The following is a 26,608-nucleotide window of genomic DNA, read 5'->3' as shown; positions in this document are numbered from 1 at the left end:
ATCTCTGTGACCTGGATTATGTACTATACCAAAGCTGAAAGGAAGTCACCACAGGAGTGGGAACTACCCCTACTCAGGAAATGTGCAATTCAAGCTTGTGCCAAGAAGACTTAAGGTTCAAATAACTCCCCAGGTGTTCACATAAGTCCACCTGCTCCTGCTTCAGCTTGAAAGCAGGCAGCCATGTTCTGCCTGAGCTGTGCTCCTAACCTGTTCTCCTGTGGATCTCCATGGGAAGTCCTGTCAGTTCCTTAACTCAGAAGATGGAAGATAGTTCCACATGGCTTCCCATTCCCAGGATTAGACGGCAGCATTTGATCTTTCGAGTTTGCTTTGTGAAGTGTCATCTTGGAGTGGTGGCAGCCAAAGTCGTGAGGGAGTGCAGGGCCCATCAGTCTTTCCAGCTTGATGCTGACATTCAAAAGCCACATGAATCATGCTCCTTGAAGGTAGCACTGATATTGCAGAGAGGAAAGATCAATACAGAAGGACAGAGATGAGGATGGCTGGATGCAGAGGCTTTGCTCATTGTATCGTGTCCAGGTATCCTTATAATGCCTAGATTAAAAGTGATATGAACAGGCTGTACAGGGGGGAAAGGGAGATCTGCTTTCCACATCAGAGCAGGCCCCTACTCACCCTCCCTTTTAATGAGATGAAGATGCTGAGCTGGTTATCTTCAGGCACAGTATAAAATGGAAAGTGTCTTTCCCTTATATCATTCCACACTTTCTTGGATCAGCTGGTAAGGCTTTGATCCATATTCCAGCAAGGTCAAGAAGTGCTCCATAAGGCCTTGGAGCAAAGTTGTTTCTGTTTCTGAACCCTTTCCCACAGTAAACCCATACTAGGTAGACTAGTTTACATATTTACCATATTGTCTTATGGTCCCAAGAAAAACAAGATTAAAGTCTTAACAAGTGGGCGCTCAAACTGTAAAGACCCACCTGTCTTCAACTGATTCCAAAAAGTGCAGATAGAAATGCTATTTCACAGAAGAAGGGCAGCCATACTTGAAATTGCCAGCAATCTAGATTTTGTTTTCCTGTTTGCTCAAATCTTCCACTTGATTGAGTAATAGTGGATGATTTATTTGCAACAATCCTTGCCCTTCCTTTGTGTTTTTTTGCTGAATTGTTTTGCATTGATTGAAAGGGTTGATTTTCATGTTTTATTGTTTTTTAAATGAATATAAATTAGGTTGTTTTTTAAAAAAAGAAGAAAATAAAAGAAGTAGGGAAATCAATTCCTTTCTCTTTCACTCCCTGGGGAAAAGGGGACTTATTCTCCCCTCGCCACACACATACACACATTTTATCTCGTGTAAGGGTAGAAAGGACTCTTTCCCTTGTCTGATCTTTTCTTCCTGCCCCACAAATGAGTAAACTTCCACTCTTCCACAAGAATAGATGAAAGGGGAGGTCTAACTTCACAGTCTGCAAACTGGTTTGACTTTTCAGTGTGAGCTTTCAAGAATTGTGTTTTAAAGATGTGCTTGCCGTTGCCAGTTATATGTTTCTTCCAAAGTTTTAGATGTATATTTAAAGACTTTTATCCAGCTTGTTGTTTTTAGGTTAACACTAGGGAGAGAGAAAGGTTACCATCCCTATGAAATGGCATTCCCACCTTTTATGGATATGCAAATTTTACTGCATGCAACCTTTTCATTTGGAAGCGTCTTATATGCAATATATTATCTCCTTGATAATATATTCTGAAACCAGTCAGCAGGCTAGGCTCCCACTGAAGTTAAGACAGAGACCCCTGAACTGCATACACACTAATCCATTCACAAATAGTAGTTTTTTCTCAATCCAGAATTGTTTGTGCTCATGCTCCTTCTGATCCAGATTGATTCTAGATCCTGCAGTCTATGACAAAGGTGGATGTGTTTACCTGATTTGTGTTTCAAAATTCTCCCCTTGATTGGGGAGGGTGAATGAAGTGGTGGCTGAAATCTTGGCATACATCCGCCCATCATGTCATTGGGCAGGTATGGATGCACAACCAACCGATTGCCAGGACCACCTACCTCTGTTTTCAAATATTCACACTGTCAGGTAATACAGAATCAATCTGCAGTGGGCTTTTGTTTTCAAGAATGAAGCCAGTTTCTCAATAACAGCTTTTCAGGGCAAAACATATGCAACAGATGTGGATTGTGTGTGGACTACCTAGGAAATACTCATTTCCCCTTGAGTTTAGAACAAAATGCTGCGAGTGTATGCAGCCTTGGATTAGTTTGGAACTACCTTTGGAGAGATTTGGGTCCAATTTCAATGACTGTGTTCCTTGGAGAAAGATTTTTTTATTATCCTGCTGTACTCATATTCTGGTTCAGCAGTTGTGATTTTTTATGTGAAACCACCTTTCTATTTTTAATAAATTGACTGTTCTATTTTTGTATTGGGATCTTCCAATGTTGTGGTTTTTTGATACCAATATTTCACATAGTGAAAATGGTAAAATGTGTGATTGTGCAATATTCAAATATTTTATTGCATGAATATTTGTTTATTTTTTAAAAAAAATATTGTGTGCTTATATACATGTATGATTATACTATTTTATTTAGGAAATTTGTATCTCCTAAATCAGATTTTCCCTTGTAGAAAATTTCCCCTGGGGCCAGGTGGACAAATAGAAACGAGGACATCTGCTTTTCTATTCCCAACTCTCAGAATCAAATTCACCCAGAAGAAAATAAGGGGTTGGAAATGAGCAATATTTCTCTTGCCCTTTCCGCAATAAACCATCAAGGAAAGCTGTGCTTAGTATTGCTGCACAGAGATCTGCAGGTACAGAACCCTTCTGTTAGTCTGTCACCTCTAATGTAGTTCAAAGGTGTAGTTTACCAAGCAAAGTTAGAGTCATTCAGAGAAGCTGAAGTCAATCTACCATGACATATATAGCTTCCCCATACTATTCTGGTGCAATTTCATTGCTCCGTGATGGAGTCTTTCCATTGCCCAGTACCTCAGTTCACAGGTTCCATTACTGTACAGGCCATGTATAGCAACTGAGTGAAAGTGATGGATTTGGCCCATTGAGTTTAATGAGATCTCAGAATAAGTAAAGACAGTGATACTCTGTGCTACAAGACTGCTCGCTACAATGTACTATATAAAATTTCTACAAGCACACAGCCTTCCTAGCTGCAGCAGCAACTGGTGCCTCATTTATTTGGCCTGGCTACTGAAGAGTCCCTTATTTTTTACTGGTCTTCATATCATGAAAATCATACACAGTTTAAGGTGTTGGTAGTGTTGCCAATTAGTTCTAAAATATGTTGGAGGTCTCAAATATAGTCACCTCCAGTTCAGGCCAGTCCAGGATCAAGCTGATTCAAGGGAGAAAGCTTGCAATATTTTATTTACAAAACTGTTGAGAAAATGGGATTCGAGACTGCAGGTTGAGGAATTTAAACAAGAAGGAAGGAAGGAAGATGCATCCCAGCAATTCACTTTGTTGCTCATGGAAGGTGCTTTTCTTCAGCAGAGGCTTCTGTGAATGGAAAGGTGATGGAGGCGATTTCTCCCGCAGCCGTCATGCCTGCCCATGTTGCTCTGGAGGGAGTCCTTCAACCCTCTGGAGCAGATTGGCGTTGCATAGCAGACAGAAGGGCTATTCCTACTGTGCCCATTGTTGTACAGTGGTACCTTGGTTTACGAACTAAATCCGTTCCGGAAGTCCGTTCTTAAACTGAAACCGTTCTTAAACCGAGGCATGCTTTCCCTAATGGGGCCTCCCGCCACCGGTGCCCTTCCAGCATTCGGCTTCCATTCGTAGACCAAGATAAAGTTTGCAAACCAGAGCACTACCGGTACTTCCGGTTTTGCGGAGTTCGTAAACCAAATAGTCCGTAAACAGGACTGCTCATAAACCATAGTACCACTGTAATGATGTACAGTGGTACCTCTGGTTACAAACTTGATTTGTTCCAGAGGTCCGTTCTTAACCTGAAACCCTTCTTAATCTGAGGTACCACTTTAGCTAATGGGGCCTCCCACTGCCACCACGCGATTTCTGTTCTTATCCTGAAGCAAAGTTCTTAACCTGAGGTACTATTTCTGGGTTAGCAGAGTTTGTAACCTGAAGCGCCTGTAACATGAGGTACCGCTGTACAGTGTTCTGTGAATCATGTAAAAACATGCATACATTGAAAGCTTCAAATCAATGTTAAACTGCTATGAGCAAACAGCTTGTACCATCGCTGTATCGCCCAGCCTTCTGAGGTAGTCTGTTCTACTTTCAGACTTTTGTACCATCAAAAAGTTCTCCCTAATGTCTGGGGACCTTAGGGATGCAGCTCCACACATGGGACTTTGCAAGTCCTAACTATTAGTTGCAGGGTTGGCAAAACTTATGCACAGGGCCTGGTGGGTGCAAAGCTCCTTTGGCCCAGCTGCATCTGACCCACAATGGGCATCACATATAATGTTAGGTATGTGGCTTGGTCTGAACTGACAAATGAGGAAACCTGGTGGGCCTAATTAGCCCACAGATGACAAGTGCCCCACCTCTGCCTTAGGATGACGCATTTCCAAAAATTTTAACAAACCTATTCCTTAGAGAACCCATGAAACATTTGAATAGCAACTTCAAAAATTAGATTAAAATACCTATTTATTTGAAAGACAAATAAGCAGCCTATGATCGAATGGCAGCTTTGTGGCTTTTTCTTCTTCCCTGCATGAATTTCTGACTTACGTTATCCAAGTGCTTGACTGAAGCTTGGAACATTCAAGCGGATTATAAACACAAGTGACAAATGGGAGATCTTCAAGCAGACAACTACTTTGCTTTCAAATGTTGTTCTTTTGAAAATATTAAGTACCCGGAAAAGCCTGCATAGTGTTAATCAGTTTCTTGGGGAGTAAGAAACCATTTCTTGAGAGAGTTGAAGTTGTCGTTTTTTGTAAAAATGCGCATAAATATATTGATTTCCATCTGCTGCTGGCACAACTGCCATCTTATGTTGATTCAGTAAACAGAAATGCACCCTAAATGCAACGTCTGGTAGTAATGGTAGAATCTGTTTAGTAGTTATAGGAGCTTTTCAGCTCTGCAGTCAGAGGAGTTTGTCTTGTAATCTCTGTTTATTTAGAAAGATGACTTTTTAAAGATGGCTCTCTGACTTATTTCCTTTCACTTCTCCAATGATAACACACATATCTGTTTTGCATACAACTGTATCACACTTTATATTAAGAAATACCCTTCTTTTAAATCTCTAGTCTGATGATAACTAAGAATAACCATTGAACTAAAGAGGTAGGGGGAGCATATATATTGGCCTTCTGTACGAAAATGTTACTACATCACATCTGCGCCATCTTTTGAAACTACTCTTATACAATTTTAACAATAATGGCTCCCCCCCCCCAAAAAAAAACACCACACCTGGGAACTGTAGTTGGTTTAGAGTGCTGAGAGTTGTCAAGAGACCCCTCCCAGAGCCACAGTTCCCAGCATCCCTAACCGACTACAATTCCCAGAGAAGTCATGTGGGTCTCCTCTCAGTCATCATGTGAGTGTGGGGGCTAATTTAATTCAAGACCACAGTGGTGATAAAGGACTGAAGCCCACCTCATCTAAGCCAAGTTCCCAATTTATATCCCACCCCTACCTGCCATGGCTGCTATTTACGTTTTAGAGAAATCACAGGACCAATCACAAGGCATGCATCCTGTCTATTTGGCTCACTTTCTTCCGACAGCCAGTTCTGCTTCCTGGTTCTCTCAGGGCCCTTCCCTATCGGTTTTGCCTGGAATTTTACTACATTTCTCCTGCTAGTGAAGGCCACCAAAGCAAAGTTGCCCAGGCTCCCGGAAAAAATCTGGCACCATGCCTGAATAATGTTTACAGTTTCCTTGAAAAGACTTTAACCTTCAGGTTTTATTTGCCATTTAATGAAACTTTTCACATATGGAAGTAGTGGGAATCTGTCCAGGCATTTCTATTGTGAGCGGAATAATACGAACACTTAAGGCTATTGCTCAGAAAGAAAAAGGAAAACCTAGTAGTGGCGCATGTTCAAGGTTAATATCTAATGGCAGGGTTTGCTTGTGAAAGCACAATTGCGAGTGCTTGTGGAAGAGTGACTCATACGCAAAGCAGAACCACAGACCTTGATCACAATAGGCCACACAGAGCTTTGTACTTGATAAGCATACATGCTGAGATTTGTTCTTCATCTGCAGAATAAATCATAAAAATAAGAGCAGCCCTCTGAGTCATACCAACCAACCAGGCATCTATGGAAAGCCCACAAGCTCAGTAGGACTCTCCCACTCATGTTCCTCATCAACTTGTCTCTAGAGGCATACTAGATATGATAGCCATTGTGACTAGTAGACATTGGTAGTCCTGATGAGGACTCAGGACACTTTCTCAGTGGAGAGCTGCCAGTACTTTGTCTGAGGCCCACTCAGCAAGAGAGGACAGTCTTCATACCATCCTCAGATAGAGGATGAGTCCCTTGCACTACCACTGTCATCCCAGCCTCACAAAATTGAAAGACTGTAAAAATTTTACCACACAACCCTACTTGTCAGCCTACATAAGCTTTCTGCTTTGTTCTTTGCTATAACAACATCTTTCACCAGCAACATCTTTGAGCCAGCAAGACCCATTGGAGTTCTCCATGGACCAGTTTTTGCCTATTCGCTGGGAAAAAGAGCTTTCACACAGCTTTTCTCTGTTTGAACTAGCCTCCCCTATCTTGACTGGAGTTAACCTGCTGATATAAGAGAAATATATAGAAATATATTATAAAGTTTGACATATTCACTTCATTCTTGGCATTTGCTTTCTGTATCAAAAGGATGTATGTCCAGGTCACTTCCACCACACTTGAAATGATTGTCTGTCTTCACCTTTATGGATTATAACAATTCGGAAGGGGGCTGAAAGGATATGGAAAAAGCTCACAAACAGGGGGTGGTTAGCTGGCTGGCTTCCAAAAGCCCACGGAGCTGAGAAGCAGGAATAGGCAAACACACAGAGAGAGAGCACACACAGTAGCAGTCTCAAAGTCACACCACTCACCCAGCAGGGAACCCCGTGATCACTAAAGGGCTAACAATTGCCAGGTACCAGGAGAGGGAAAAAATTGGTGGATTTAAGACTGATTGAGCTCAGATTAAGCCGACCAGTAGCAAGAGAACGCAATACCCCCCCTCCAAGCCTCGTTGCAAAGTACTTCCCTGTCTTCCTTGAGTGTAGCGACAACAACCTCTTGACTCGAAGAAAATGTGTGTGCAATGGTGGGGATGACTGGTGTGGCTGCGTTTGAGCAGCAAGCCACGCCCCCGCCGAGCTTCCCTATTGGGTGCCCAACCGGGGAGGGGCATGGCGCCAGCCCTGGAGTTGAAGCAGGGGGCAGAGTGCCCCCTGCATGACGCGGGAATCGTCTCCCGCTCACAACCCCTCCCCTCCTGGGAGGAGGAAAGGCTTTGTCTGTTATACATTGTAGTTCAGGGGTCAGCAACCTTTCTCAGCCGTTGGCTGGTCCACTGTCCCTCAGACCATGTGGTTGGCCAGACTATATTTTTGGGGGGGGGGGGAATGAACAAATTCCTATGCCCCACAAATAACCCAGAGATGCATTTTAAATAAAAGCACACATTCTATTTATGTGAAAACACCAGGCAGACCCCACAAATAACCCAGAGATTCATTTTAAATACTCATGTAAAAACACACTGATTCCCGGACCATCTGACGGCCAGATTGAGAAGGCGGTTGGGCCGCATCCAGCCCCCGGGCCTTAGGTTGCCTACCCCTGTTGTAGTTGCTTATCCTTACCATTAATTATGTGGTTTAGCTTAGTCAAAATTCTACTGGTGCTTATTTCCTACACTTTTCAACACTGCAATTTACTACCTAAATGGGTGCCTGAGGTGCCCGGCACTCCTATGATGAATCAGTTTCAGAAAATAATTAAAGGTCACCATGACCTTACAAAGTAGCCCAGTTTAATTGGGAATGATATCACTCTTTGAGTATCCTGGGGGGAGGGGAGAACAGCATCACGTTGAGAAACCTCACAAAAGGAACCATTCACAGCACAATATGAGGGTTCTGTTGTGCTTTTGTACCATTAAAGTTCCATTCCCATTTCAAAAGCACACGGCGAAAACCTAAAATTGGTGTTATGAAACTGCTGAGGTTGTTTCTATTATTGTAATTAAGGAAGTCTAAAAACGTGACTTCATGGAAGAGACGAGAAGATTTATCTTACCTTCCTTTCTATTTGTATTTTCCCCACTAATAGAAATGGATGGCACCTAATGAACAGTAAGGAATGCAATGCAAACGCCTTGTAACCAAACACATGAAGAATTAACAGGAATGCTTTATTTCTTGCGTTCTTTGTCTAAAGATGAGAAACACAAATAATAGCTTTGATCTTCTCTTTTCTGCAGAAAAGTGATAAAGACAATCATCTGTATAAAAGCATGAGTTCACTTGCAGGGGTGATGGAAGACGTATATTTGATTTTTAATCACCTTGCAAAGAGACGCTAATAATTTTTCAAGGCATATTTGCATATACTAATGGGTGGCTTAAAAAACCCCCATCCCATTATATAGCTAGTGAATTAATCCTCATTCACCAATCACTTTGCCATGCATTGGTATATACAAGATCATTTTCTTTTGGATGATGTGAAAGCAGAGAAGCATAGAAAGATAAATTGTGATTCGGTCACTTGTTTTCTTTCCATCTGACTGGGATCTTGTGCAAAAAGAAAAAGCATAGATGTCCAAGTTATTGCATAAGTAGGACAGTGCAAGATTTAGTGTGGTATAGGCAGTTGCTCCCAGCGGCATAGCTAGCCGCTCGGGTGCCCAGTGCTCATCCTGCAGCCAGGGGTGGGGTGAGTCGCCCATGGGGGAGGGGCGTGCTGCATGGAGCCTTTCTCTCGCCTCCCCCTCAGCAGTAGGGTGGCTGAGGGAGAGGCAGTAGGCAGACGCAAGTCCCATGCTGCCATTTCAGGCAATGCAGAGCCTGCAGGCGCCCAAGCCAACACATCGCTCCCAGGAGAGATGCGTGGCTCAGGCACATTGCAGGCCCCACGGTAAGTGCCAGCCCCCATGGTACGGCGCACAGTGCCAGCCGCGTTTCATTGTGTTTGTTGACTGAACTAAAAAGTTTCGTGAGCCAAATTTTTTATTTTCTATTTATTTATTTTTTAAACTCATATTTTTGTCATTTTGTCACACCCCCCCTCAGTGATGACACCCGGGGCGGCCTGCACCCACCACACCCCCTTCCTCTGCCACTGATTGCTCCACACAGAGGGGGTGCAAGATAACAGCAACAACAACAACAACAACAACAACAACAACATATATTTATATGGATACCTACTGAGAAGATCCAAAAAAAGGCAACTGTACAAAAAGGTATTATTGTGAAAATAAGAAATATTTGGGGGTTGCCAAATTTTGTCCTCACTCAGGGTGCCATATTATCAAAGTCCATCCCTGGGCAGGGGAAGTAATCTTGGGAAAGAAAAGTTACTGAAGTGAAGATTTCAGAAATAAAAGGAAAAGTGCTATATCTTACTTGAACATCCTTGATTGCTCCTTCCATATCTTCTAAGCATGCAGGAGAACTGCCTAGGCCCAGGCTTAACACATGGCATAGTGTGTTCATGGAAAGAATTAATGTGATGATTTCTCATCCTCCTAATGAACTTTGTATCAGGAAAACAAAGATATAGCCAGGCACCTTTTATCATTATATGGGGGGGGGGAGGCTGCCACCATGGGTGCATGAGGGCAGCCATCTATTTTTTTCTTCAAATCCCCACAACGGGGTGAGCGCCCGTTGTTCGGTCCCTGCTCCTGCCAACCTAGCAGTTCAAAAGCACAAAGTGCAAGTATATACAGTAGTACCTCAGGTTAAGAACTAATTCGTTCCGGAGGTCCATTCTTAACCTGAAACTGTTCTAAACCTGAGGCACCACTTTAGCTAATGGGGCCTCCCACTGTGGCTATGCTGCCGCTGAACAATTTTTGTTCTCATCCTGAAGCAAAGTTCTTAACCCGAAGTACTATTTCTGGGTTAGCGGAGTCTGTAACCTGAAGCATCTGTAACCTGAAGCATTTATAACCCAAGGTACCACTGTAAATAGGTACCACTCTGGTGGGAAGGTAAACGGTGTTTCCGTGCACTGCTCTGGTTCGCCAGAAGCAGCTTAGTCCTGCTGGCAACATGACCCAGAAGCTGTATGCCAGCTCCCTTGGCCAATAAAGCAAGAAGAGTGCTGCAACCCCAGAGCCATCCACAACTGGACCTAATGGTCAGGGGTCCCTTTATCTTTACCTTTTTATCTGGGATATTTTAATAGTATTAAGCATACCTAACTCTCTGACAGATTGTGGACTGTGAGTTTGCATAAGTGCAATTGTTTCCAAACAAAGGATTAAGACTTCAGAAGCTTAGAACTGAACTTCTGCTTCACAAAGGTCTGGCAACACAGCTCCAAGTTAATGCCTAAGCTTCAGCCTGGACTTTGATTTTTTTCCCCCTCTGGCGAATATAAATGGGTTCTTTTCATATGTTCGATGTTGTCTCTCTTAAACAGTTTTTGAATGATCTCAACTCAGTTTGGATGCAGTCAAAACTTCTACCCACTTGCTTTAATCAATAGTTCTTACTGTTGGAGCACAAAAAAAATCTTTTTTTATTAAGCTTAAAACATGAAAAGGGGTGGGGTTTTATGTACAGTATTCAGTTCTCATGCAGCTTGAAATGAATGACTAAATGTAATCTTTCAGAAAATACAATTTCAACTTTGGTGGATTCACACAGAGGTAACAAGGAGTAGCACTGTAGTCAAACTATTGAGCAGTTATCTCCCATCAACTTTTGGGCTTCAAGCCAACCATCAACCTTTTAATTTCAAAGAATAAAAAGAAAGCAAGGCTTATTTGCTTCTCAGATAATGGTGCAGTTGTAGAAGTAGTCTTGATAGATGAAAAGATGGAGAGGGATATTCATGATAATGTGCTGTAAGAGTTGTTGAATGGAGAGTGGCTTCACATAGAAATGCAAACTGAAGAAGTCCCTTGGGTTTCCTAAGAAGCAGCCGCTATGATTTCACCATCCGGGTTTTATTGTGCCTAATGTACTGACTTCTGAGTACTCACAGAAGATTAAAAATTAAAGATTTACATGGATTTGCACTAACTATCAAGGAATAACATTTACACTAAAAACCCAAGTTGCAGAAAACCTTTCAGTGCAATTTGCATGTTGAATGTGTTTTTATTATATTTTACATTATGATCGGCTTTATGATAATTTTTTTTGTTTGCAAATGTCTTAAATTAATCCTTAAAAATGCATTAGTAATATTATAATTCAATTTTGCTTTCTGTCGTAGGTGCCATTTTTGCCACATAAAGGGTCAAGGCGTCATTTGCAAAAGGAGAGGCATGCAGTGACAAAGTTGGCATAAAAAGATTATAATCAACATGCTTAAGTCTAATTAATGCATGGAGGGATTAAGACCATAGAGTAAGGTGTCCCACCAGGCTTAGCTCAGCTTGGGAGGGACTAGGTAATCAAGCCTTTGTTCCACTCACAACATGTGAGTGCTGAACTGGTTGCTCCAAGCTCAGAGCATATGGTTCTCACAAGCTATTCTTGATTTCCCACACCAATAATTGAGGAACTTTAACCACTTTGCAACTAAACCAAGTTTTACAAGGGCTTCGTAACTTATCAAACATTTGGCCTTTTTCTATGCTGGGGGGGGGAAGGAAGTTTTGGAACTCACAAGGGCATATTTTAAAGGTCTAACAGCCTCTATTTACTTTGCTTTATGTTTTGTGATTTTAGATCTATGCTGGGGTTCTCTCACCAAAGAGTACTTGCCCCAAACCTCGATCTTGGCATCCAGGAAATTCTCATTTATTGCCAATTTTTTCCTTGCAGCAACAAAACCTTCCCTCATGCTTTGGTTTTAGGGTCCTTTGGGCATGCTAAATCCCTCTGCAGGATGCCTGTCTTATCACTGTTCAATGTATTTGGAATCAAGTTGCAGATGGCTTGTGCCACAGGAACCTCTGGCAGTACCTGAAGTCTGAATTTAAAAGGACCTTTATCTCTTGCCTTTCTAAACTTTGCAGCAGCTCCTCTTGCCCTGCACCTCTACTGCATTTACATGTTCAGTTTCTACACACTTTTTAACCTGCCCAAGAGTACGCAGATCTTTTGAGGGAAACTATATATAGCCTTTAAGTTTTCAAATAACCAAATTACAAACTCACACTGTTAGGCAGCAAATGTTGTTGCCTTCAGAGGAGTGTTCAGTAACATATGTGAAAGGCCTTTTACAAGCTCAGCACAGCTGCCAGTTGCCATGGGAAAAAAGAAACTGTATCACTACACTTCCACTGCAATGTTTTCTTAAAAATAATAATGTGAAAATAATGTAAAATTTATTTAATACATTTATATCTTACCTTTTGTCCATCATGTATATATTCATGTTTTTAATGGCATTTATATCCAACCACTTTCTCCGTGGGTCTTACATGATTCTCCCCTTTCTCATTTAATCCCCACAAATAACCCTGTGAGGTAGGTTAGGCGGAGAGTGAGTGATTGGCGCAAGGTCACCCGGTAAGCTTGATGATCGAGTGGCGATTCAAACCGCAGTCTCTCAGGTCCTAGTCTGTCACTCTAAGCCATGGGTAGGCAAACTAAGGCCCGGGGGCTGGATCCGGCCCAATAGGCTTCTAAACCCAGCCCGTGGATGGTTTGGGAATCAGCGTGATTTTACATGAGTAGAATATGTCCTTTTATTTAAAATGCATCTCTGGGTTATTTGTGGGGCATAGGAATTCGTTCATTCCACCCCCCTCCAAAATATAGTCCAGCCCCCCACAAGGTCTGAGGGACAGGGGACCGGCCCCCTGCTGAAAAAGTTTGCTGACCCCTGCCTAACCACTACACTATGCTGTCTTTAATGGAAACCAAGGGAATGTACATGAGGTTCCCAGACAGTCCTCAGGCCAGGCACCTATCAGCCCCAGATCTGTTTAGTTTCAGCAAGAGAGTCGCCTTGAGTACCGGCAGACCTGAGCTTATTGTGAAATGAAACTAATGTGAAACTAAATTAAGGTGGCCTTTAGAAACGCAAACTAAATGAAAGCAGAATTATTTCACCCCAAACGCACATCCCTAAGAGTATAACCTATGTAGGATGGTGGATATTAGTGGAAACGAGCCATGATTAACATTATGCTCTGCCTTCGCAGGTTGTGGAGGCAAGGCTCTGCTTCCATGTTTGGACAGGAGAGTGTTCTTGTGCTCAGGTCCTGTTTGCAGGGTTTCCACAGGGTGAGCCACAAGGAGAACAGGATGTTTCACTAGATGGGCCACTGGCCTGATCCAGCAGTCTCTTTTAAGTTCTTATGTAGTTATGTCACCAGAGTTAGCATTAACTTACACAGAATACAATATCACCCATCTTACCACATATAGCTGTACTGCCTTATAAACCATTTGGAGGTTTTATTATGATCTGGCAATATATCAATTTTGCTAAATAAATATAAATAAATATAAATAAATATAAATAAATATTGTGGATATTTACTCACCCCCTCCCAACTTTTCCTCCAGTTCAAATGTAAAGTGAGATGTTAATAAGTTTCTTCACATGCACATCAAGCAGACTGGCCTGCATCTTTGTAGACATATGTGAAAAAGCTCTTTAAAGTTAAATTCTCTATTTTCTTTGAAACGACAGAATTCTTTAATGTTTATCCCCACCATTGAACTGTGTTACTGGATCACATGCCCAACAAAAGCATCCTTTTATTTGGTGTATATCTTCTCTATTTAGGTTCATTTGTTGGATTGTCTTTTGTAGTTCTATTCTTTTTATGCTGTTCCTGTACCCCATTCACATCTATCGCCTTTTATTCCCAGATATGTTTGTTTACAGGGGAGCAACAAGATATGCATGTGTGGCACAATCAATTTGTATGCACCAGCTATTGTCAGGAAAAAATTTTGTTGCCTTTTTCCAGGCATTGACTGAGGAGGGTTGTCATTGCTAAGCTGATTCTGAATAGAGCCAATAAGAGTTTTCCCAGCACTAGATTTATGTTGTTACTCATTGAGGCAGTCCTTATGCTTTCTCCAGATAGAGTTGGGAGAAACTCAATGTCTCAACAGGAAGGAGGATGGGGACAAAGCTAGAATTAGTTAGTTCTACCTCTGATTGAATCCAGTTTCACCTACTATTGGCTTCCCTGTTTTTTGCCCTACCAGTCCCAACAAGAAGCAGCCATCTTGGATGAATGAGTACCAAACAATCTGAAAGGACACCCAAAGAAGTGTGCCTGATCAAAACTCCAAATACCGTGATAATGGTCTGGGTCTACCACACTGGAATGTAACTATCATCTCTTCCTGAGTTTAGTGAATTCAAAAGTTCTTGTGTGTTTTAAAAACAGACAGAGGCCTCTGTGGGAGCTTAATCTGCAGCAAGATTTGGGAACTACTGCACTCTTTCCATAGATGCCAAAAGGCTCAAATCACAACAGGACAGAAAGTAATTTTCAGGTGCTAGATTCTTGCTATCTGTTATTATTAATTGAATATATATATTTTTAATGGCTTATCTGTCTTTCCCAGAAAGTATGCTATGTGATAGTTCAGTAACTTCAGATTCAATTTCAGAGCATCTCCATGGAGATCACGAAACATTTTTGCTGTAAGGAAGTTCAGGAATCTTTTGGATTTCTTGACTTACTTATGTGGTGAATTGGTCCCATTACTGCAAACTATTGCAAAGAGTACTCCAGACTTGCATTATCTAGCAGTGAGGACTTGAATTTCCCTTTTGGTGCCCAAGATTGCTTTACTGACTCTCAAGAGATGTTCTGCTTTTGAAGAATAATATCTTGTGTGACAGTCTAGCAGATGGAGCACCACTTTTGGATCCGTTGTGATTTTATTGAAAGTCTCTATTGCCTTTATTATGACATAGAATTAAAATCAGGTCTGAAGCCTGCCATCAAACAAGGGAGGGGGGAAATATAGCAAATATTTTCCAGGGGGATTTTCTGTCAAAGAAAGAAAAAGTAAGTGAAATGCCCACTGCAGTTGTAGCATATGTCTATGCAAAGGAAAAAACCCCAGCAGTTTCCCCAAGATAGGATCCTTAAATACTTGTTTAACCTAGCAAAATGACATATCGCAACAATAACCTGCCTTCCAGGCAACATGCAGAGCTATGGACTGTCACTTTTGCAGGTCCTGCCAGACTCCTTCACGTAGTTTCATTAGGATATATATACCTCTAATTGTCAGCTCTCCAGATGTAGCAATTTAGATGCCAAGGAAAAAATCTGTTTTATTCATTCTCAAGAGTATCATGACAAAGACAGTTTGGAAGCTATGAAACATTTTATAATTGCACGCTGTTTACAACCCATTAAAGAAACAAGTGGATCTCATAGCAAAAGGGGTTTGGGTTGGGATGGCAAACTTAATCTTACCAGTGTAAAAAATTGAGGGCAGGCCAATCTGTGCTTTGAAGTCTCTTGACCCAACCTGTAGTAGTGGTGCGAGGGCCCGACCCCCATGAAGTGAAATGAAGACACAAGGACACGTGATATAAGGTTAATGGGCTGGAAAAGGCCACAACTTTATTGATTACAGCAATGAAAAGGTATTGGCTTAGGCATTGGATCGAAACAAGTGGGTTTATTCACCAGGGGTTCATCACCTGTTGATGCTAATCAAACTATAGGCTCACCCCTGCTGTCACCGCGGGTCGTGCCATGGCCTCCTGCCAAGCAGGCATCGGACAGAATACACGACCGCCAGATTCCTTTAACGGAATACCCCTAAAAATTGAAGGCATAGGCGATGGCCACACCTAGCACTTCAACACACCACAACACATTATTCCAATGCCTAACCTACCCACCAATACCACAAAAGTTGTGACGATTGCTACGAGGTAGGCAAAAAAAACCCAAAAAGCCTATTGCCAAATGGAAAAACTCCTGCCAGGCCCCCCGGGCAACCAGGGTGACCAACCTAAGGTCCATAGCGAGGCCAATGACCTAAGCCCTAACTAAAAGGGAGTGGAGAGTGGGTGACTCGTGACGGGACAAGGAGGAGGAATGAGGCCAGGGAAAGGCTGGCGCTGCAGCAAAAGGCTGCTGAACACGCCCCCACCGCGGCACCTGGTTGGGTGGCCACCGGGGGGGCGTGAGCGCCAGCCAGGTGAGCTGGAGGCAGGGGCAACGCCCCCTGCTGGGCGGTGCTCGGGCTCCCGCCCACAACCACTCCCCTCTCTTTCAGGGAGGAGAGTCTTTGCCTGGTTCTAGGTACCTAATATCACATTTTCCTGTTTGCTTTCTCTGCCTACAGAGACATCAGTACTTTGGTAAGTAAAGGATCCAGAGCAGACAGAAGGTCCAGTGAAAGAAAGGAGGAGTCTTGGAGAGGATGTAGTTAAATAAGGAATAGTGAAGCTACACAGACTCATGACAGGAGGATCAAGGGCACATCAATCTAGAATCATAGACTTAGAGAATGGCTTTCCCAGAACTTGGGCAGCCTCTACAGGTGGCTGTTCAGAATCTGCTTGAAGATATCCAGCAAAGGAGAACCTACTCCTCCTCTAGGTAATTGGTTCCATTGTCAATCTGCTTTTAGAATCAAGAAGTCTAAAGACAGGTGACAGAGGCACAGGAATAGGCCCCTTTCAGGCTGGCCAGTGGTCTTGTACGGTCCCAGTGTCAAGGCTTCCATGTGTCTTCTGAATAGCTCAGTCGGTTAGAGCATGGTGCTGATAATGCCAAGGTTGCAGGTTCAATCCCATATGAGACAGCTGCATATTCCTGCATTTCATGGGTTGGATTAACTCAGGCATGTCCAACAGGCAGACTGTGATCTGGATATCTGTGGTAGATCACTGGTAGATCACCGGCTCCCCCCAAAGAAGCTCAACAACTTTGACCAGAACCCCCCAAAACAGGGCTTTCGTTCTTAAAAAAAAACCTCAACAACTTCGACCTGAACTCCCAAAAAGCGGGAAGATCACTGCCAGTTTTTTGGGAGTTGGCCACCCCTGGATTAGATGATCTGCAGGGTTTTTTCCAACTCTACAATTCTATGATTTCTAAGATTCTACAAAGATGTAGAAAACCTACAACACCTCTTCAGGCTGGGACAAAGAGATGAGCTGGGAAATGGCACTAGTATCATACCATCTTCAATGCCTATAAAAATTATCTCTGACTTCTGCAGAAGGAATTCAGCCAAAGTCCATACAAGGCAGCAATCAGTCGCATTTCTTTTCATAATTTGTGCAGAGTCAAAGGATTCTGATGGATGTCCTCAGACTTTCCTGCTTTGCTCACATATTCCTCATCATTTGAACAAGCAATTTCAAGTCTTTGTGCTGAAATGTCACCATATCTTTCCCTATGAAAAGCTTTAAAATTGTACCCTTTATTATTCATTTAACAAATGAGCCGTGTAAAATTATTTTCATTCGTTCTTTTCTGTAGGTCTGATGCAGTGTGTGCTGACCATCCATCTACAGAATTGTTCAGGTTTTCCACCAAATTGCTTCAATCTGCAGCTTTTGAAATGAGACTTCAAGGTAAACTTAAACCAGGTATGGTTCACCAGCATCTTATAGAGACATATATTTTTGACTGGACTTACTTTGACCCATAAGATTGCACCTGTTATTGCTGAATTTCTGATTTTATTCTATTGCTATTATACCATTTTGCTGCTTTATATGTTGGTATCTCTGCTTTTATACTGTTTTATTGTTTTGGTGTTGCATTTTTGTATCCCGCCTAGAGATTTTTAAATATTAAGTGGTTTAGAAATGCTTTAAAATAAGTAAAAGTAAAATAAATAAATTAAGGAGAGCCATAGGCTCTCCATCTCTGACTAAAGTATCCTGTGAATTCACTATAGATTCACACATGCTAGCATTCAGACTTGCACCATTGCATTCAAAACTGGACAAAGATAAAATCAATTTGGAAAAACTTTTACTGAGTAGTCCTATGGCCATTTCTGCCTGTAATTCGTTATTTAAAATTCTCAACAAATATGGAAATGTATTATTAAAAATTCATTGATCTGTAAAGAATAATTTAAGGGAATGATTGTGAACATTCTGCTGATCCCATTTATGCATCTGTCCTTCCTTAGACAAGTCTCATTCTTGGCTCAAGTCAAATCCCCAATATATTAATTATGGTATAATTCCAAATAGATGAGCTAATTATATTTTTCCAATGTGTTTAATCAGTGTGTTTGATTGCCTGATATGCTTTACAAGATCTTATGTGCCAGGCTGATGCTGTGAGTCACCGCGAATCTTCCATGCCCGGCTGCAGACTTCCTTGTGGGGGTTTATTTAAAATAAAAAATATGTGAGTTTTAGCTAAACTAAACTAAAAGATTGTGAGTCTTACACTAAATCATATCCTGGAGACCAGGCTTTAATCACATAGTATATTCCATAAGGCCAACCTGGTGTATTTTGCTGTTGGAGGTGAAGGGCAAAATGCACAGAAGCTGACCATATTCACAGCTGGAACTTACTGATAGCACAGAGAGAAGAAATAGTGCATCTGCAACAACACAACCATCTGCCCCAGCTGCAGCAGAATATGTTTCTTGCCTTCTTAAATATTCCAGTAGTAAATTCAGCGGCAAATAGACCCCTGACAACCTTCAAAAACCTCCTCTTAATAACAAAGGGACAAGGCAAAGGGATGGTATCCACAATATGCAAAATACTGCTCAAAAATCCCACAAACCCCCTCGACTTAATAAAAAAAATATGGGAGGATGACATAGGCTATGAGATTAACCCCACCCAATGGACCAGAATGTGATCTAAACCTCCCTTTAAATCCATATCAGCGAAAAGAAAAGAACTCACTCTGAAACTCACAGGTGGTACCTAACACCACGGATACTATTGCTAATATGCCCAGGAACCTCACCAAAATGCTGGAGAGGATGCACCTCCACAGGCACATACCGCCACATGTGGTGGGAATGTCCTAAAATCCAACTCCTCTGGACATCAATCATACAAGAAATATGCAAAATAACTAAGCAGGTATTAGAAGTCACCCCAGAACTGGCCCTACTAAACATCTTCCAAGATAATAATGCCCACTCACATCATAAAGAGCTAATAACCCACCTACTCTCAGCAGCCAGAAGCATCATAGCCAGGCACTGGAGAGACATGTCAGGAGTAAGCATGGACCAATGGTATCAAATAGTATGGAAACAGCCTTATTAGGAAAAGTAACCAATAAACTGAGACTGACACGGAGACAAATAGAAAAAGATGCCTTCACCCCGATATTGTATCACATACACAGCCCAACAGAACATGTCTCGCCTGTATAAGTCCCTACAACCACAGCAGGCACTGTGACCTTCCAACAGTTTGACTTTACCCCCAATGCCACACTCCACCATTGTCTCCTGAAACAGACAGGTGCCAGCCCGGCAACCAACCTGTAATAAGAGTAATGGAAACAGTTTATCTGTGTGAGAAATTTTAAAGAAGTTACTCTATGCTGTCCCAACAGTATACTTGTAAAATATACGGATTGCCATGGACACTTCCAATGTGACAAGACCATCAATGATTCCTTAATTGCCTCACTAACAATGTCATTTCCCAGAAGGTGGAAGAAGCAACAAGGGGGTCATCTATCTTGGACATGGTCCTCACTAATAGGGAGGAACTGATCAATGAAACAGAAGTACTGGGAACCTGGGAGGAAGTGATCATATCCTCTTGGGTTTCATGATACACAGGTAAGGGAAAACTGAGTATAGTCAGACATGCACTCTGGACTTTAAGAAGGCTGATTTCAAAAAGCTGAAGGAACTATTGGGTGAGATTCTATGGTCTGAAATACTCAAAGAGAAGGGAGCCCAAAATGGATGGGAGTTTCTGAAAGGTGAAATATTGAAGCCACAAATGCAGACAATTCCAACAAAAGAGAAAAGTGGAAGTCACCTAATGAAACTGGTGCGGCTGCATAAGGAGTTGACAGATTAGCTGAGATTTAATAAGGACATGTATATGAAACAGGAGAAAGGGGAAATAATGAAGGAATGTAAACAATACAACAGTTGCTGGGAGAAGGTCAGGCAGGCCAAAGTTTAGAATGAGCTCTGGCTTGCAACAGAGGTTAAAACTAATCTTTTTTAAAAAGTTTATTTGGCAAGAAGAAGAGTAAACAAGTAATGGGTGCTCAGTATGGAGAAGACAGAAAAATGTTATTAGGTAACAGAGAGAAGCCAGAACTACTCAACACCTACTTTGCACAAAAGGGAAACAGTGTCCAGCCTGGTGATAACTGAATATATGCCACCAATATAGGAAATGAGGTGGCAACAGAACACCTAGCCACTTTAAATGAATTCAAGTCTTCAGGGCCTGATGAGCTGCATCCAAGGGTACTAAAGGAGCTTGCAGATGTACCGTAACCCCAGAGCCTCTGTCTATAATCTTTGAGAATTATTGGAGAACAGTTGAGGTCCCTGTGAACTGGAAGTGGGCAAATGTTATCCCCATCTTCAAACGGGGGGGGGGGGGAGAAGACCCAGGTAACTACTGATCAGTTAGCTTGACATTAATAATAGGAAAGGTCCTAGAACAGATAATTAAACTGTTAGGCTGTGAGCACTTAGAAAGGGATGTTGTGGTTACTAAGACCCAGCATGGATTTTTCAAAACAAGTCATGCCTGACAAATCCCATCTCTCTTTTTTATAGAGTTACAAGTTCATTGGATCAGGGGAATCCTGTGGACGTAGTGTATCTTGATCTAATGTATCTACATGGAAGATGGAACAAGGTTGTTTTCTCTTGGTCCAGAGGCTAGGACCCAGACGCATAGAGAAATAAAAGTAGTATAACATCAAGAAGAATATGAAACATTGAGTGGATCCAGACAAATAAAATAAACTGAATTAGATCATCTAAACAATAAAGAAAAGACAAGTTTTTTAAGGTTTTCTTAAATGCCAGAACTGAAAGGCTGAAGCAACTGTTTTACCTTCCTTTCCCTTTGTTGTTACAGTGGTACCTCAGGTTAAGTACTTAATTTGTTCCGGAGGTCCGTACTTAACCTGAAACTGTTCTTAACCTGAAGCACCACTAATGGGGCCTCCTGCTGCTGCGCCGCCAGAGCATGATTTCTGTTCTCATCCTGAAGCAAAGTTCTTAACCTGAAGCACTATTTCTGGGTTAGCGGAGTCTGTAACCTGAAGCGTATGTAACCCGAGGTACCACTGTAGTAAGTTATTGAGCAAAGCAAACTAGAAGAGAATTCATGTCTTGAAGAGTTTTATTGAAGACTGATGTTAATGCTGACCCCAATTTTACTTTTTTCGTATACAAAGTGAACTTGCTTTAGCTGTCAAAAGCTACTAATACAATCTACAACAAGAAAGTACACACTGTAACATTGTCATTTCTATAGACTAGGTGACAATTGCTCTGTAGTTCTATAGATGTGCTAAATGTAGAGATAGTCTTTGCCCCCACCCCCAGGAGAGCTCTTTTACAGGAAAACCTTTTAATACTTTGCCATCTTGTTCAATGACATCAAGCGCAGATACCCATCACCTTTTCCAAACGGTAGTTTGGTTTTCCACAGAAATATCTATTCAAGTACTGACCGAAGATGACCCAACATACCACATGAGACCTGAAAAGATCACAGAATGGAGATTTGCAATATGTCTGTGGGTCATGTATTATTGGTTGGAGTCTCGTTATTAAAATCAAAACCGTCTTTTCTCATGCTTTTTACTCTCTTTTATCAATACCACAGAATAGCAGAATTTCCTTTATACTCCACAAACTATGCACTTCTTTAGTTAAATAAAACTCAAGTTGCCATTTGAAATAGCACAGTTCTATATATTATTCTAGACATCATTTTTCAAGACTGGTTTTCTGTAAATGCCCATTTTTTTTACCATGAAATATCTTTTTAAACTGCTATGGGAGTGATAACATTTTCACCTCCAAGTGAAATATATATGCTAATCTATTACAGATTCAGAGATACTTGGGGCACCAGAAGTCTACATAGAGAGCATTGGCTTTTATGCCAATCGTATTTTCAGCTACCAAGAATGCTAGCTTTAAAATGACCAGCTTTATATCTATATCCATCCTTGCAGACCACACCTCAAGCAAGGGCTCCATATAATTGTACGGAGCTCCAGTAAAGGAGGACAGGTCCATGTTCTCCAAGGAATGTGATAGATAGTGGAAGAATGCCAGGTGTGTACTACTAGAGCTCCATGCCCAGTGATCACTAGGATGGAGTGAATAGTATTAAGTATATATGCAACATAGTATATATGCAAAATACTTTTGAATGCTGGAGCTGATCTTGCCATGGGAAATTAACCTGATTTTGGACAATTGGGGGAACAATTAAGAGGTATTTCAGCACTGATATTCACAGTCATCATCAACAGAAAGGAGTAAAATGAGCAGAACACGACAAACAGAAAACTGTTAATTAACATTAAAAAGGAACTTTCTGAATGGAAGTTACATTTGAGTAAATATCATGGAAAAATATTTTTCCACTACAAAGGAAATTGCTGGATAATTTAATATGAACCATTGTGTGCATTTCCATTTTAATTTTGCTTCCATTTTATTCCCAGCACTGTTAAAGGAGATGAGTAACTGTATAACATTTAGGAAACATCTGAAGGCAGCCCTGTATAGGGAAGCTTTTTAAGGTTTAATGTTTTACTATGTTTTTATATATGCTGGAAGCTGCCCAGATTGGCTGGGGCAATGCAGTCAGATGGATGGGGTACAAATAATAATAATAATAATAATAATAATAATAATAATAATAATAATTCAGAAGCAACCTATAGCTCTAAAAAGAAATTGGTATCCATCCTATTTGTTGTAAAATCTAGCATGATTATTATTCTCATATATATTGTTTTAAATGCCAACTACAATTCAAAGATATATTCTTACAGGACAAAAATTATAATTTCGCATTCAGTTGTCTCTGTTCTGTCCCTTAATAGGTACTTATGAAAATGCATGATATGATGCTAACAAATTGATATCTCCTGCATCACCCAGCAGCTACTAAAAATATGGAGCAGGGGGAAGGAAATATACAACGTGATGGCATTACACAACACGTTTCCTTAAATTCATATTGTGGGGAAGAGGAGGGAGAATTCAGTACAGTGGTTACCAACACTTCAGGTTACAAACTCCACTAACCTGGAAGTAGTACCTCGGGTTAAGAACTTTGCCCCAGGATGAGAACAAAAATCACGCGGTGGCGGTGTGGCAGCAGAAAGCCCCATTAGCTAAAGTGGTACCTCAGGTTAAGAACGGTTTCAGGTTAAGAACGGACCTCTGGAACAAATTAAGTTTGTAACCCGAGGTACCACTGTATGTGGTTGCCACATCATCATCACCCAGCCCTGCCCATACCCCTTCATCTGTTTAATGAAGTTCGGGCAAATCATCCATATTCTCTTGCTATCCTCAGCATATTATCAAGCATGTGTTTGGAAGGCAGCTATCAAGTGTGACTCACTGTATCTGTTTCCAACAGAATCTTTAAGCAGTAGTACTTTTTGTAAGTGTTTTGTTCCATTTCTGTGGGACATAATCACAAGAAGCAATACAAAGTATTACAGTCCTTCCTGCAGATGGAAATTCATTTGTCTCCATATGTGACTGTTTTGATCCTCAGTTCCTCTGTGAGAGTAAGAAAATTAGAACTGTATTTTTAAAGAAGTATGTATTTTCCATTGTGTATCAATGCCAGTTTCAAAAGTTAGCTTTAAATAAGATCCAAAATTTTAAAAAGCACATAATAAGCATATTTTCTGGGAAGTTTGAAGGAGAAATGGAGGAAGCCTTGAACAAGGTACTTTCCTACCTGCCATAGCTAACAGGGTAGGAGCATGCCTTCAAACACTGCCTCCACTCTTCTCCTTCAAATCTCCATGTAAACTGTTCCCACTGCCTCTGCCATCAATGCCTTCCTTGAGTCATAGCAGGAAGGGCTAACTACTGCTTCCCTTCCTCCATGGGATATGTGGGTCCTCAGGTGGCTTTAGTCTCTTCTACAGTTCAGGAGCAGGAATACTGTGCTGGTCCAGGTTTGAAGTAGAAATACGCATGTGCAGGGACTTTGCTAATAAAAGCAGGAACTGGGAGCTTGAAGTTCCCAATTGCTTCTTTGAAGTCCTGCTCTTACCCGCCCCACACCTGACATGAAGGTTTCCTGAAAATGGCCATGTGGATCAAATCGGGAGGTGTAGATGTTGGAGGTTCTCCACCCTGATGTCAAAAATATGTGCACACTTCAAACATCAAAACACAATCCGAAATAGATAATTTTAACACTTCAGTGGGATAATTGAGCTTGCACTTAGCATTCTCACCTGGAAATCAATTGGACCTAGAAAGCCTTCTCTTTAGTTACTAGACCAGGCATTGGCAAACTGGGCCCTCCAGATGTTTTGGGACTACAACTCCCGTCATCCCTAGCTAACAGGACCAGTCATCAGGGATGATGGGAGTTGTAGTCCCAAAACATCTGGAGGACTGAGTTTGCCTATGCCTGTACTAGACCATAACCCTTCAAAATTATTGCAGACTTAGTGACTGTTCTAACAGCAGTGTTTTGCCTTCTCTGGAAGTCTGCCACTATAGATCTCCAAGTACACGGAATCGCCACCCTCAGGGTTGCTTTTTTTGGTGGGGGAGGGGGAGAATATAAATTCAAAGATTAGGAGCATGAACAACAAGAACAAAAACGACAAACAATTCAAATGTATGTCAATCAGCTCCTTAATGTGACAGCTTTACTAAATCCTGGATTTATTGGTGTTTAAGAATTGGTTCTACAACATTAAACAGAAAGTTAATAAAACCCACCAAAGTGGCATTGTCATTTTGAAGAAGAGAAGAATTTAAACATGACTTGTTAGAGCTTAGAAAGCATGGGCCAGTAATGTGTGTGCTAGCCCTGATGATGTATTATGTGGCACATTAGGACAGGGATGGGGGACCTGTGGCCCTGCAGAATGAAGTTGGATTCCAATTGGCATCCCCATTGGCCATGCTGATAGGACTTGGAATTCCCATCCTTGAAGTAAGAGTTGTCCCAAGCATAACTGGCTGAACTCTCTCATTCTAGAGCAATCTGTATCCTGCTAAGCGGGGAAGGAAGATCCTAACACATCAGAGGCAGAATTGTGCCCCAAAGTTGCTAAGAATCAGTGGCACAGCACTTATTTTTGTCTACCCTGTAATCTGATGCAATGAGGAAAGAGTTGGGGAAGAAGCTGGCAAGGGAAGGAACATTTCACTGGCTAAGGACAGCTTTGTCAATAAGCATCTCAGTTTGGGAGGAGAGGGGCAGAGAGAAGCAGCAGACCAGGAAGGCACATTAATATTTGAAAACAAAATAGCCTCTGGGGTTCTATTTAGTATCTCACTGCTTTTTTGTAGCAAGCATCAGGCATCCATCTCAAGAAGTGTATTTAATTTATGATGTATCAAAAGGAAACGAATTGTGCTATTGATCTTGACTTTAGAAGGGAACTTAAGACAACCTTAAAAAATAATAATAATGAGAAGCGGGAAAGCCACAATGAGGAAGTGAGCAGAATATGGTTGGATTGTGTTTCAGAAAGCGTTCTGCCGTTACTCAGAATAGCTGCTCTTCCTCAGTTATAGAAATAATTGTTGAAATAAGATAATGCTGTTTAACACAATCTATCCAACTTCCAGTATACTGCACACAGTTTTAAACTTAGGCTTGTGTGGAAGAATGTGGCAGAAGGTGAGTCAAGCCCTAATTTGCATTTTATTTCCCAAATGTAACACTGAATAAATTTACTTGAACAATTGTTCAGAGAAGAAGAATGTTAGACAAACGTATTAACTGGTAATGGTGTTCCTGTAGAAACTAGCATATTTTTCCATGTATAAGACGCCCCCATGTATAAGACTACCCTTATTTTTTTCAGCCCAAAATTACAAAAACAAAACCGTCAAATAGAAGTGAAAATCTGGATGATCTGTGGTGGCAGGTTTATCTTTTGGGGGGCAATTGCCTTCAAAGTTTCCAGCATGAGGTGCACTGTGGTGCAGAAGCAAAGGCAGCAGTTGGGGCACCGCATGCTCCCCCCCCCCCCTTGGTGGCAGCTGCTGCTGCAGGGAAGCCAGGGAAAAGAGGCTCCCAAGCAGGTTACTGAGGAAGCGCAGGGGGGAGACAGCACCCACTCTGCACAGGCCATGCCGTTGAGCAAACTAAGCTAAGGAAGGTGGTGAGCAGGCTTGGGGAGGAGAGAAGGGCAAGGAGAGGTGGCTGAGGCAGCTCTCAGCAGCGGCGGTGGCAGCTGCTCTTGCTCCCGTGGTTGAGCTAGCGGGGGCTTCAGGAGGCGAGCCAGTGGCCAGCATGCAGCTCAGAGGAGGAGGAGAAAGGGGGGAAGGCAGAAGGACAGCCTTAGCCCGCCCAAAGCCAAAA

General features: G+C 41.7%; 1 protein-coding gene and 1 long non-coding RNA gene across 5 annotated transcripts in view; both read left to right on the top strand.

Moving 5' to 3' along the window:
* FANCF (FA complementation group F) overlaps positions 1-26,608 on the top strand; it is a 327,076-nt gene that overhangs the window by 91,542 nt on the left and 208,926 nt on the right. The gene's annotated exons all lie outside the window — the stretch shown is intronic.
* LOC309374257 lies at positions 9,250-21,825 on the top strand. 4 transcript variants are annotated; one of them, XR_014170459.1, is made up of 7 exons: positions 9,250-9,413; positions 14,490-14,598; positions 16,420-16,676; positions 17,565-17,674; positions 19,731-19,866; positions 20,833-21,141; positions 21,361-21,825. It is a non-coding gene; the product is annotated as an uncharacterized lncRNA (long non-coding RNA). The 4 variants fall into 4 exon arrangements; XR_014170460.1 differs by lacking the exons at positions 9,250-9,413; positions 14,490-14,598 and adding an exon at positions 13,772-14,428; XR_014170461.1 differs by lacking the exon at positions 9,250-9,413 and having other exon boundaries at positions 13,772-14,598; positions 17,565-17,659.

The sequence above is a fragment of the Podarcis melisellensis genome, assembly GCF_964234715.1.
Source record: "Podarcis melisellensis genome assembly, chromosome: 1".
Taxonomy (NCBI): domain Eukaryota; kingdom Metazoa; phylum Chordata; class Lepidosauria; order Squamata; family Lacertidae; genus Podarcis; species Podarcis melisellensis.
This window is presented reverse-complemented; position numbering and strand designations above follow the sequence as displayed.